At 41.2% G+C, this 12,375-nt stretch overlaps 1 protein-coding gene across 2 annotated transcripts in view; it reads left to right on the plus strand.

Annotated features, from left to right (window-relative positions):
* mgat4c (mgat4 family member C) overlaps positions 1-12,375 on the plus strand; it is a 200,878-nt gene that overhangs the window by 156,808 nt on the left and 31,695 nt on the right. Inside the window, exon 1 of one of the 2 annotated variants that reach the window (XM_088339339.1) lies at positions 6,891-6,960. The exons of the other annotated variant lie outside the window; for it this stretch is intronic. The gene's annotated coding sequence lies outside the window, so the exon portion shown is untranslated. Of the gene's footprint in view, positions 1-6,890; positions 6,961-12,375 lie in introns of those variants that run through there. 2 annotated transcript variants of the gene reach the window in all.

Below are 12,375 nucleotides of genomic sequence, written 5' to 3' on the forward strand. Positions count from 1 at the left end.
AAAAAATTGCAAACATGTTAAAGAGCATTTCAAAATAAGATCAAATGTAAGTATCTTAGCAAAAAGTTGTCAGGTATGTATTTGGTTTCTTTTAAGAAATATGCTTTTACAGTGAAAAATCTTCATACACATTTATGCCAAAATTCTTATCTATTTTGAGAAAATATTCAACTGATCAATTGAATATTTAGATAACATAATATTTTTCATAATATTTTCCAGACCACAAGCCTATGGATTGAGTGATGTATCAAACCAATTGCCCGAGGGTCAAATGTGGCCCCCCATGTCATTTTATGTGGCCCACGAGAGCTTAAAATGCATCTGAATATAAACAAGTCTGGTGCTCTAACCAAAAACTTCATTTCCCACAATGCCCATGGACTACTCCAAGTGACGGCCAGCATAATTTCAGGGCTGTGTTAAAATAATGATCAGGGTTCTTTTGATTCCTTGAAAAGTCTTAAAAGGCATTTAATTCATTACTCAAAAAATAAGGCCTTGATTGGCATTAAAATGACTTAAATACAACTTTTAAAGTCTTAAAAATGTGAACACATTTTTAAGATTTATACTTGTTGGAACTAAAAAGACTTAGTAATATTTAATAATTGTCTTTTTTAATAATTCACCAATTTACTTTGGTGGCAACATCGCGTGATCACAATAACGGAACTATCAAAACGGTGATGTAGTTTCACTCGGGTCTTTCAGACCGGACGCACGTCTTAGATTTTACCCACAATACATGAAGTAACTTCGGACAAAAATGTTACTTTGGACCATGGGAAAATGTAATTTGAATGAAAATTGTCTGTCCAACGAACGTTTTTCGCCATGGGGAAAAGCTTTGTCAGGTACTGTGTACGTAGGACTGTGTATTGTGTGCAAGTAATGTTTGTATTTTTTGCTTTGTTTGGTTTGTGGGTTTTTCTGTAACCTTGGTCTTAAATTTAAAATTTAAAAAGTCTTAGTAAGTCTTGAATTTAACTTTCCTTAATCTGTAGGAACCAAGACAATTCCAATAAGTGCAATTGAAAAATAAATAACTATCCAAGATTTTGCTTTTTTGATACATCTAGTTAGTACTAGTATATATTTGTAGGTGAGGGGTGTCCAAACTTTTCAGGAAGCGGGCCAGATTTAGTAAGCTGAAAATGTGTGAAGGCCAACTATTCAGTCTGGCATTCATTGAACAGTCTTTAATTTAAATCCACCCTCTGTTAGGGTTGCAGTGTTTGGTGACCTCGTAGCTCGCCTTTGCAGCATTTTCAATTGACTGGCTGGGTCTCGCGAAAAAGTGCTGCCGTGCCGTAAAAACAGCATCATCTTCTCTCAGCGTTATTTTCCAGTTAGCTTTTTGTAGTCAGCATGTTTCGTCTGGCAGTGCCTTTCCTTATTTAATACTTTGAAAAGCCACAGTGTCTTGGCAACTTAGGCAGACGCAGTTGTTCCGGATTTCTGTAAAAAAACCAAGCTAATTTCCACTTGTCCTGGAAGCGGCGGTCCTCATAGTCAACTTTCCTTTTTTATTTTCAGTTGCCATGTCGGTAATGTGGTGGGATAAAATTCTCACTTGAAAGCTAAGAGAAAGGTAGCCATAGGGTTACTGCCATCCTCTGGTAAAATGATGTTTTTTTGTTTTTTTTTTGTTTTTTTTAATTCTATAGTGCGGCCAACATTATGTGATCACTGGCTGTAACTGTCCCCTGGGCCAGACTTTGGACACGCCTGGTGCAGGGTGTTTTTTTAAAGCAAATAACTGTGTTAAGTAAGTTATTATACTTTGAACAGTAGTTACATGTGTTTTTACATCCATTCAATTACATTTAGTTACATAGGGCGGCACGGCAGCTGAGTGGTTGCGGCACAGTTCCTAGGTCATGGGTTCAAATTCAGCTACCAGCTGTCTCGTGTGGAGTTTGCATGTTCTCCCCATGCTTGTGTGGGTTTCTTCCGGGCATTCTGGTTTCTTCTCACTTTCAAAAACAAGAAAATTGTCTCTAGGAGTGAATGATCGAGTATGTTGTATGTCTCTGTGTGCCCTGAGACTGGCTGGCAACCGGTTCAGGGTGTCCCCTGACCACTGCCTGAAGATAGCTGGTATGGGCTCCAGCACCCCCGCGACCCTACTGAGGATAAGCGGGGCAGATAATGGATGATATAAGTTGCATCAGGTCCTTTGGGGACAGCTTTTACGCTAATATGGCCCTGGGTAGAAATGAGTTGGACACCCCTGCTTAAAAATGTGGAAAGCACATTTCTAAGAAGCACTGTTACGAAAAATGTGCTTGGAACATGAATCTGGTGCACCTGAGATAGCGCTGATCTCACTCCGCACACGTATCCCCACTGCGGTCTTTGTCCTTTACCTCCCCTTCTTAACTTTGAGCGTTGACATAAAGACACACTGGCCGTTTTGATGCGCCTCGGGATCCATAATGATAATAGCGAAGGATCAATAGAGAAGCGCGCCGCCGAGTCGCTGTCTCAGCGGGATATTGACACACCGACGCTCATTTCCTGCCAGCGCGCGACGTTAATGACTAAAAAATCTCATCGCCGCCTGTCAGCTGTCGGCAGAAACGTCGGAAAGGGGCGAGAACGAGCATCAATTCCTACAAAGATTTCAAATTTTTGGGCTGGCAAGATTGGAGAATCAATCATCATCACATTTTGACACTGTAATCCGCCTAAATTAGATGGAAAATGGAAAATAGCTCTACGGTTTGGCTGTCTTGGATGCCTGTTTCCGTTGGGGCTTATTTGGATGAGTTATCTTACGGGGATTTTTCAAAGTACGACAGGAAAAGGATGCTTCGATGTACATTGGATGACTTCCAGTTCAATTTAGGGGCGTACGATTTTGACACTTTTTCATATGTCTGTCTCATTCTGAACCAATTGGTGAAACCAATGTTGAGGGTTTTGAAAATTATCCAGAACGACTCCTGTCAAGTCACATTTATTTATATAGCCCTTAATCACAAAATGTCTTAAAGGACTGCACAAGTTACACCTACACCATCCCCTGATCTTAAACCAACAAGCGGGCAAGGAATAACTCAAAAACCGTGAGGAAAATAAGAAACCTTGGGAAGAGGCTTCACAAGTGGTAATACCCCTTTAGAGAAGACCAGGGTACAACAGATTTAGCATTGGGTAACAGTACACAAACAGAGTGAATATCAATTTAAAAAATGTAATATGTAGAAATTGGTCCATAAAAGCCATGACTGCAACAACGCAGACTGCCAGCAGGTCGATGCAGATGTTGACATGCTTCAGGCCCAGAAGCTGGTCCGCTGAATTGTCCTTCACCCTCGTATCACCACCAACCAGGCAGTCGGGAAAGGACAGGGTGAAAAAAAGTATGAGGTGGGCATCAGTACTAAGCCAATGAATAGACGTGGATCTTAAGTCTAGATTTAAAAGCTTCCACTGAGGTTGTAGATCTTATCTTTGGAAGCAGAGCATTCCACAGCAGCGAGGCCCGGATGAAGTACGCTCCTGAGCTTGCAGATTTCTTCTTGGCTCTTGGAGTCACAAGTAGAAGGGCTTTTTCCGAGCGGATGATCCGTACAGCGACATACGGGAAAATCAAATGGGAGAGATAAAAAAGCGAGTCTATGCAAACATTTGTATGTTGGTAAGAGAACCTTAAGCTGCGTCCCATTCTTCTCACGTTCACTCGCTATTTGCCCTAGTCACTCGGTTTTGCGCGTTCATGTGAAAATGGGATGTGTCCCAATACTCAAGACCGAGGGAGAAGTGCCCTCAACCCATGACATAACCACTTCAGATCGAGGGAGGTCGGTACCTCACTTGGAGCGAAGTGACTACCCAGAAGGCTTTGCGAATTCTCAATATCAACAAACATGGCTGGAAAGGAACCGCACAAATGTAAGTAGTTTTCCACAACTACGCATGTATTTGCAACGAAATATATTGAGATATCTTGGTTAGACATAAATGCAATAGAAGATCGCATTTTCGCGTTAAAACCTGAACATTGCAAAATCGCTACTTTACGAAGTGCACGAATCTACCGAGGGAGCCGCAAAAAAAAAAAAAATCTTCACACTCCAAACCGTAGAGTAGGATAACTGCAGAAAATCACGGTTCAGCCTTGCAAGTCCCGTCCAATTTCTTAGGGGACAATCTTCACTTTGCACTCCACTCACTGAGGGGACTTCCCTATGGAGGGACCTCACTGGAGGGTTCGGAGGGCCAAGTGAGAGGAATGGGATTGGGCCTTAAAGACACATCTTAAGCGGACTGGGACCAGTGCAAGCTAGGAGTGATATGGTCAAACTTTCTTGTCTTAGTCAAAAGGTACTACTTACGAATGTTTCAAGTGACAAAGCTACTCCAAGAACCAATTCATTTCGTACGTAGAGTTACAGCTGTAGGTCAAATTCAGAACACAGATCACAGCGAACGAAATCACAGTTATTTCTCTTAGATTTGTGGAAAGAAGAGCAACAAAATACAACTCAATGACTATCATATTGATCGTAAATGTTCTCCAACATGCGCTAAATGCGCAAACAAATGTTGTTGTCATGACGCTTGAGCAAGAATTATATTGATTCTGGTGTTTTTTTCAAGCATAGATGGATGTGCCGTAAAAAAAAATGCCCTCGTTGATGCCCGAGTAAAACTCGTATTGATTTAGAAGAAGGGTTTGCCTCCAAAGGCTCTTTTCTCAATATTCGAATGTGACAGGGCCGTGAAGTGCCGTGGCCCCGTCCGTCCCTGCAAGTCCCTGCCGTATGAACCCGGGCCGTCAAGGTCTCTACTTCCACCCGCCGCATTAGCATATTCTCATTTGTTTCTCATTAATTATGCATTAGTGTCAAGCAACTAATGATGACAAGGTCAAGGAGCACCAGAATGCCAAAATCTTTCTGCCGGAGCAGATGGAGGAGGCGTTTTCTCTAGCTTTCAGCCAGAGATGCCGTTATCACCTTGTCTAATCGGTGACTTTTTGGCCTGAAATCGCTTGTTAAGAATCTGTTAATTGATTGCCGATTTAATGGCCTCCCCGAGTGGTTGAATGCGCCGCCTGGATTAGCTTTTGCCTTTCACGCGGATGCCCAGTTTAAGTTTTGTGTCAATGATTTCACTCGGAGACGGTGACTAGGTTTACAGGCGGACAATATTACATTTAAGATCGGAGTGTTTTCTTATATTCGGGTTTTGTAGAGCCGTATAAATGCACGGTTAAACCGATCACGGTCATGGAAAGGACCCCCGGGATATCCGTCCTACTATGTTTTCCATTTACGATATTTTCTGGCCCTCATTACAGCATTTTCCCCCCACTTTACGACATCGACGGCAAATTTTTTCACTTAAAATTTTAGACAATTCCAACTTTGAGTTGTTCGTGTGTGTGACTGTACGAGATACGTGCCTTGTACGTCTCTAAAATGCTTGTCTGCTATTGTTCGGCATCACATAAGATGGTAGTCTGTTATTTGTTTGCACCGTGACATCATGGAAATAACAGTATTCTATAGGCTGAAGTACCTCCCACCTACCTCATTCAGTTCAAATTCACTTGTGCTTCCTTAATTATTTACCAGCTGGCAATGCAATTCCGTATTTTCGTACTGTATTTCTCTGCTATAGGTCCCAAGGCTTGCAGTGATGCTAAAGAGAATCAAAAAGATGATAACCATGGAATTGGACATTGCGATTTTGAAGTATTACAAAAAATGGTACGCGCATCGCTACCCCATGCTGAATTGCATGGCCGCAACAGATTGAAGTTTATTGTGTAAAAAAAAAGGAGGCAGTTAAACTGGTTAAATCCTCTAAGGCAGGGATCTGCAACATCTGCAAGCCGAGAACTACTTTTTGGTACTGATTAGCGCAACGGGCTACCAGTTTGATATGCATGTTGGCTTGGAGAAGGATGGGCGCCACCAGGCCGTACTTCCCCAAGACAGGACACAGGAAATGGTGCCCCTACGACCCTGGTGGTAAAGGGATCCAACTACCATCAACTATGTTATTAGGGGTTTTACTCGAAAAAAATCAAGGACCCAGGTGAGATATTTTCGGAACAGGTTAAGGGGCACCTCATTTCTCCTTAAGGGTCACTCTGTTGCACATGGGCATCACTTTGGAGAACCCTGTTCCAAGGGGCATGACAATCCGTTTCATTTGTAATCCTCCCCTGTTCTGCATCCACCTGCTACTCCACTCGACCAGCCCAAGTGAAATCACACCAAAAGTTAAATAAAATAGGGGTTCTAAATTGAATGGAGGATTCCAAATTAGGTTTAGAGATAGGGTTAGGTTTTAAAACAGGGTTAGGGCTTGGGTAAGGAGTAGGGTTAGAAGCTATGGTTTGAGCTCCATCTTAGGGTTCTAACGAGAAGGTACGGCTCCAAAATAGTTTTAGAGCTTGGTTTACCGTTTAAAACAAGGTTAGGGCTAAGTTTAGGCGCTACAGGTGGGCTGCAAGTTGGGTTTTAAACCTATTTTAGGGTTCTGAAATAAAGTTGGGGCTAGAGTTAGGGTTTGAAACTCCTGTAAGGTTTAGGCTCCCATTCTTTTGATTAGCGCCGGATTTATTATTTTAATTGTACTGGAAAAAATGGAAATTTGGCCTTAAAAGTGCTTGAATTTGACCATGGAATAGGTAAACAAATGCAGTTTATTGTACTTTTTGTTTCTGTACTTGACAAGATTCTTTGGATGTAACAGTAGTAAGCAGCAGCATCCCCAATCCTCCCGCCTCGCCGACACACTCTCATTAGCGTTCGCCATCTGTCCGGCCAGACCTCACACCATCTCGTCCACGCTCTCGGCGCTCTCTCACACTTTTGGATGGAATCTGTCCTCCTCGGTCGCAATGACACCGACGTCCGTGTCCATTTTCAGTGGGATCAACCTCGCGTCTTTCAAGCTGGAAACGTGAATATTAATACACTCCACCCCGACAAGGTAGGATTGTCCTATAACATTGATCCCCCAGTACCCTAGCTACAAACCTAAAAAAACCTAAAAAAAAAAAAATGTCAACTATGAAAACAATACCAACATAAAATTTACAATTTATTCATTTTATCTACCTAAAATTCCGATACATTATCAGATACACCTAAGAGTCATTCGTCTCCGGTACCGGAAATGAAAATCGTGTGATACTGCGATCAAATATAATTCATTTGTCATCTTTATCATTGGTGGTTTAGTGGTTAGAATTTGGCATTCTCTCTGCCATGACCTTGGTTTAATTTTATTGCCTCCAATGTTTTGCAATTGTGGTCAGTAAATGTTCCACTTCTCAATCATTGCATAAATACGGTAATGCCTTAAAAGCTTGGGTTTTTTTCAGGTAAAAAACATCACTAATAGTTACAGTCTGTGTAATATACATGTAAAAGATTAAATGACATAATGAATCAATATACATGTAATTTTTATTGACGTGGCTGGTCAAGTGGAGTAGCAGGTGGAACGCATTATTCTCAAAACTGATTTTAAAACTTCCACATGCGAGAATTGTCATGACCTCAAAGGATGCATTAATAGCATTCCTATTTTTAGGAATAGTCCCAATTGTCAAACTATTACGACCACGCATTGAGGGTAGCGATTGTTGTGGCTTAATCATAGTTTTTGACAGTTGCGAGCTCTGTTTCTGTTGTTATCATGTTTTTGCTTCTTACTTAAACATCTTTATAAGCTCTGGGACCTGCACCTAATACAGTACAAAATATACAGTATTGTATTACTAGCTCGCAAAGTCTTTAAGAAGCACATGAGATTCTGACCTGAACAGGAAGGCATTATGGGAGATAATTCAACCAATAGCATATCAGCATTTTTATGATTCCATGACATCAACCAATAGCAAACAGGCATCTTAAAGACATATGCATGAACGCTGCAATGTTTAAATCTTTTTAGGTTTTGGGGCATGGGAAATAATTTGTTGTTGATGTCATGAATTGGGGAAAATGCCTTAAAAAGGGATCGAAAAACATCTTATTCCACACTGTTAAGTGAAAACGTGGGCCTCGCCGTATCTTATAGGTTTAATGTATTTCGGAAGTGTGTCAAAAATACTGTTGTTAGAGGTAAGATTGGGCTAAAAACTTCAGCCCTACCGGAGTCGCGGGTACATTAACCCGAACCCACCCAAACTCAATGGATTGACTTGAACTGATAAAGGAGCCCGAAATAAACCTGAAGCTTTGCCGCCAAAGTAAACACGAAGCTTTACTTCAGCCGTTCGTACTTCAGCACCGAACTGAGCAAATCAAATGTGTACTGTGAGTGCAGGTCCTAAGTGAACGGTTTGGCACCGAAGCGCACATCTCGGTGACGTGCAGCGAACCAAAGTAAATTTAACAAAATGGCACCAAAAAGAAAATCTAATTCTGCAGATTACAAACTGCAAATAGTGAAAGACTTGGCCGAAAAGCAGAAAGAAAGTTTGTTAAGCTTGTAAGCTATTGGCAAGAAGCAGAAATGACGTTTGACGTAAGGGAGGTGAAAGGAGGAAGCTGACCGTCCTTTACCCCAACACTGAGGAGGAAAATTTCTTTGGATTTACTGATTCTTAATTAAACTGATAGTTGGGTAAGCATTTTTTTCATCAAAATAATTGAGTAAAAGTACAAAGGGAAGAAATTAAAAAAAAAAAAACGGCGAGGGAGAAGTCAAACCGCCCGGCTTAATGATGGACGTTTCAAGGCCGAAATTTGGGCCCAAGATCTTACCTCTACTGTGAATTAACTGACACACACGCTCTTGATATAGAAGAATAACACGCTATGTTGTGAGATTGAATTGAATTACAACGCCATTTATATTAAAATATGAAATAAATCCTAGTTATGATTCTGATTCAGTCAAACTAATACACAATGCAATTGGAATCATAGGTGCAAAAAGTAATTCATCAAACAGCAGCTGATACATGATACAATTATAATGAATTGATTATTTTGATTGACTGATTCACAAATTCTCAGCTATATTTGCGAATATTTACACATTAATATACCCCAAGTGTCATGATTTCCGATATGCATCACCTGTGCCGGCTCCTTTGGCGCCCACTGCCTCGGACTCTGATTGGCTCTCCCTCCCTATCTAAACCCACTCCTATCCGTCCCCTTTTATCAGTCCGTCTGCGAACCTCGGTTAACACTAGACAAGCCTTTTTTCGACCCTGGCTCCCATCGTTTTTTTGCCCCTGTTCCTGTCTGTCTCCTTTTTTTTGTCCCCGACCACGTATACTCTTTTTCCCTGGCTACGACTCGCTTCTGACCCCGACCAAGTTTTTGCTCTCCTGTACCCGCTACTGACCCGTTTTTCCGTTCCCGACACCGCCATCGCTCGCCACGGAAGATCCACTTCCTCATTCAGAGCGAACTGCTTCCCGCGTTCAGCGAGCACCGGATGGTGGGCGCAACCCTTTCTCTTTCTTCCAATAAAACTTATGAGAAACACAAGTGGGTCCTGTCTCCGTTCTCGTCTTCACACCATGATAGATTATTAAATGTATTCATGTCATAATATTTACTTTTTTAGTGAGCAAAACAAATCTACAGGTATTTTTTTTCAATTCGATGTAAACTTCATGTTTGAATAAACAAGCTTTTTGGATTTAGTCACTTGTTTGGATTCATTTGGAACAATCATTTTTGCTAATTTTCCTATGAGTTACGAAATAAACGAGTCGCATACAGGAATTATATGTATTTTTCCTGTTCATTGTAATCATGTTAAAATAATGGTTATTTCAATAGCAATAATAATAAATAGTTTTTTTCAATCTTATTTGATTGACAGCTTAATCAACAAAATACACTGTATTAAATATTAAAAATGCCTTTATATTAAATGTATGTATCATAAATAAAGAAATTAGTTTGTATTACATTTTGAAGTACCATGTTTTTTTAAAAGAAACTATATTGCAGCTTAGTTGAATCATATGCCTCGTAATTGACTGTAACTGGCTAGTAATTGATCTCAATTAGCTCATAACTAAATGACACGTTCCTAATTTGAGTCAGTCATAGAGATAGATTATAGATGATTAGTGTCAACTAGATTTACATTGTAGGGAATTTATTATAATCGAGGTGAACTTTTTATGGTCGTCTGACTTTAATCATATACTTTAACGCATAATCTCTGCAACAAAGATAAATCGTATTTGTATGTGCGTCATAATTATCGTGAATTATCGTAATTGCGACGATTCACACCATATTGCATCAGAATCGGCGTGATTGACACTGCATCCTCCGGTCCTTTCTCAGACTTTCACATCGAGATCGTGACATTTCAAGCCCGTCCGTTTTTGGGTTTTTTTCCCTCCACGTCGGAGAAGTCAGTTCTGGGCTTAGTGGGATGTTCTGTGTCTTGTCTCGCCGGTAATTCCCCGGAGAAATCGGAGGTGACAATCTTCCGCCGGCCAGACATGAAATCCCGTTGATCCGTCAGGACGCGGCTCGGCCTCTGAGCTCGATGTCTCATCCGCGACAACGCCGGAGACAATGCCGTAGACTCGAGGATTCCCGGGAGGTTCAAACGCTTCAAGTTCCCCGAGATGCTTTTTTCGATTAAAAGTTTGACTGACGTCGATTCTCTTTTTTTTTCTTTCTCGTGTCTGGATACTTGACTTTCAATTTGGACGGCAATATATGGGGACGTCCACATCGATCTTAGGAAAGTACTTTTATTCAGGGTTGGCACGGGTGTTTTAAATACTTGAAAATGCTTGAATTTTATTGGTGTTTACAAGGTTTCAAAAGTCCTTAAATGCTTGAAATTGTTGCCAAGTTTCTTAAGTTAGGTATCGGACTAGGAGCTCGGGTTTGAGCTTCAAACAAGGAGTTTTAACATATTGTTTGCTTCCAAAAAAGAGTGGGGGTAGGGCTCGAAACTAAGGTTTAGACCAATGGTTTCCAAACTTTTGCAGGCTGGCGCCCCCTTGGCTACCCAGTGTTTGTCAAAACCAAAATAGGTCCAAACAAGTGATGTACTGCCCTTCTTCGGTGCAAGCTTTGTTTCCTTCTCCGTTGTTGACTTTGGGACTATGTTTACGCCATGACACTCAACGAGCTCACATGGCGGGTGTGGCATAGTGTAGTGCTTGCAAACTTTGAATCGCGTTTATTGGCTTGTGCTATTATAAAAACTTGCCTCTGATTGTTTGGCGCTTTTAGATTTCGAACATTAACAATTGTGGTTAGCCAAAACTCCATCACTCACTACAAAACCTTGAAAAAAACACAGGGCTCTGCGGTTTCACAACCGCATTACGTTCAAACTTCGACTTTGGACTGCCGACCCCCTAGATCTTTCTACCACCCCCAGGCTGGTTTAGACTCCTTATTAGAGTGTTAAATTGAACTTAAGGCTATGAAATAGGGTTGGGGCTAGTGTTACAGCTAAAATTAGGTGTAGGCGTAGGGTTAGGAACTATGGTTTGAGCCCCATATTAGGGTTTAAACTGAAAATAGGGTTCCCAAACAGGTTTAGAGCTAGGGTTACGGTTTAAAACAGGGTCAGGGCTAGGTTCCAACTAAAGTTAGGTGTAGGGCTAGGGTTAGGAGGGAGGTCTTGCAAGTTAATGTTTTAAACCAATATGAGGGTTCCGAAATAAGGTTAGGGCTAGGATTAGGGCCCGAAACTCAGGTTTAGGCTCCTTATTAGAGTGTTAAACTGAATTTAGGGCTATGAAATGTGGTTGAGGCTAGGGTTACAGCTAGAGTTAGGCATAGTGTCTTACCCAAGGACACTTCGACATATAACACGGAGGAGCCGGGAATCTAACTTGCGACCTCTAGATCCCAAGACAAGCGCTCCACTTCCTGAGCTAATGCCGACCCAAGCAATTTTAGGGTTCCAAAATAAGGTTAGGGCTAGTGGTGGAGCGAATAATTAATATATGTGATGTTTCTAGTTTTTTAGCATATATGTATATTAATCTTTACTATCTACACAAGTAATGGTCTTGGCTTATATGCGAGTATGTTCGGTATTTTTGGTCCTTTCGGTTATTCTCTATCTATCTCTCTACATACCCCTTAGTGGGAGGTGGCTAGAGTCTAGAACACACACATTATTTACTCATTCTGGGAGATTGATAGATAAGAGGGGATTCCCAGCCCCCTCGCTCAACGCCAAGCAGGGAGGCATTGGGTCCCAATGGTGTAAGTTTTAGGTATGTTAAGTCTCGAACCAGCAACTTCCCTACCCCAAGGCCACCGAGCTGGTTATTTTGTTTTTGATAAAAAGTGAATATATTCTACTATCTCTACTTCAAACCGCACAATCATTTGGGTCCTTAAGTGAGACCAGTCGAGAACCACTGCTCTATAGCTTCAAACC

This window comes from Urocampus carinirostris, chromosome 7, assembly GCF_059441175.1.
Source record: "Urocampus carinirostris isolate Australia breed hairy pipefish chromosome 7, RoL_Ucar_1.0, whole genome shotgun sequence".
NCBI lineage: Eukaryota > Metazoa > Chordata > Actinopteri > Syngnathiformes > Syngnathidae > Urocampus > Urocampus carinirostris.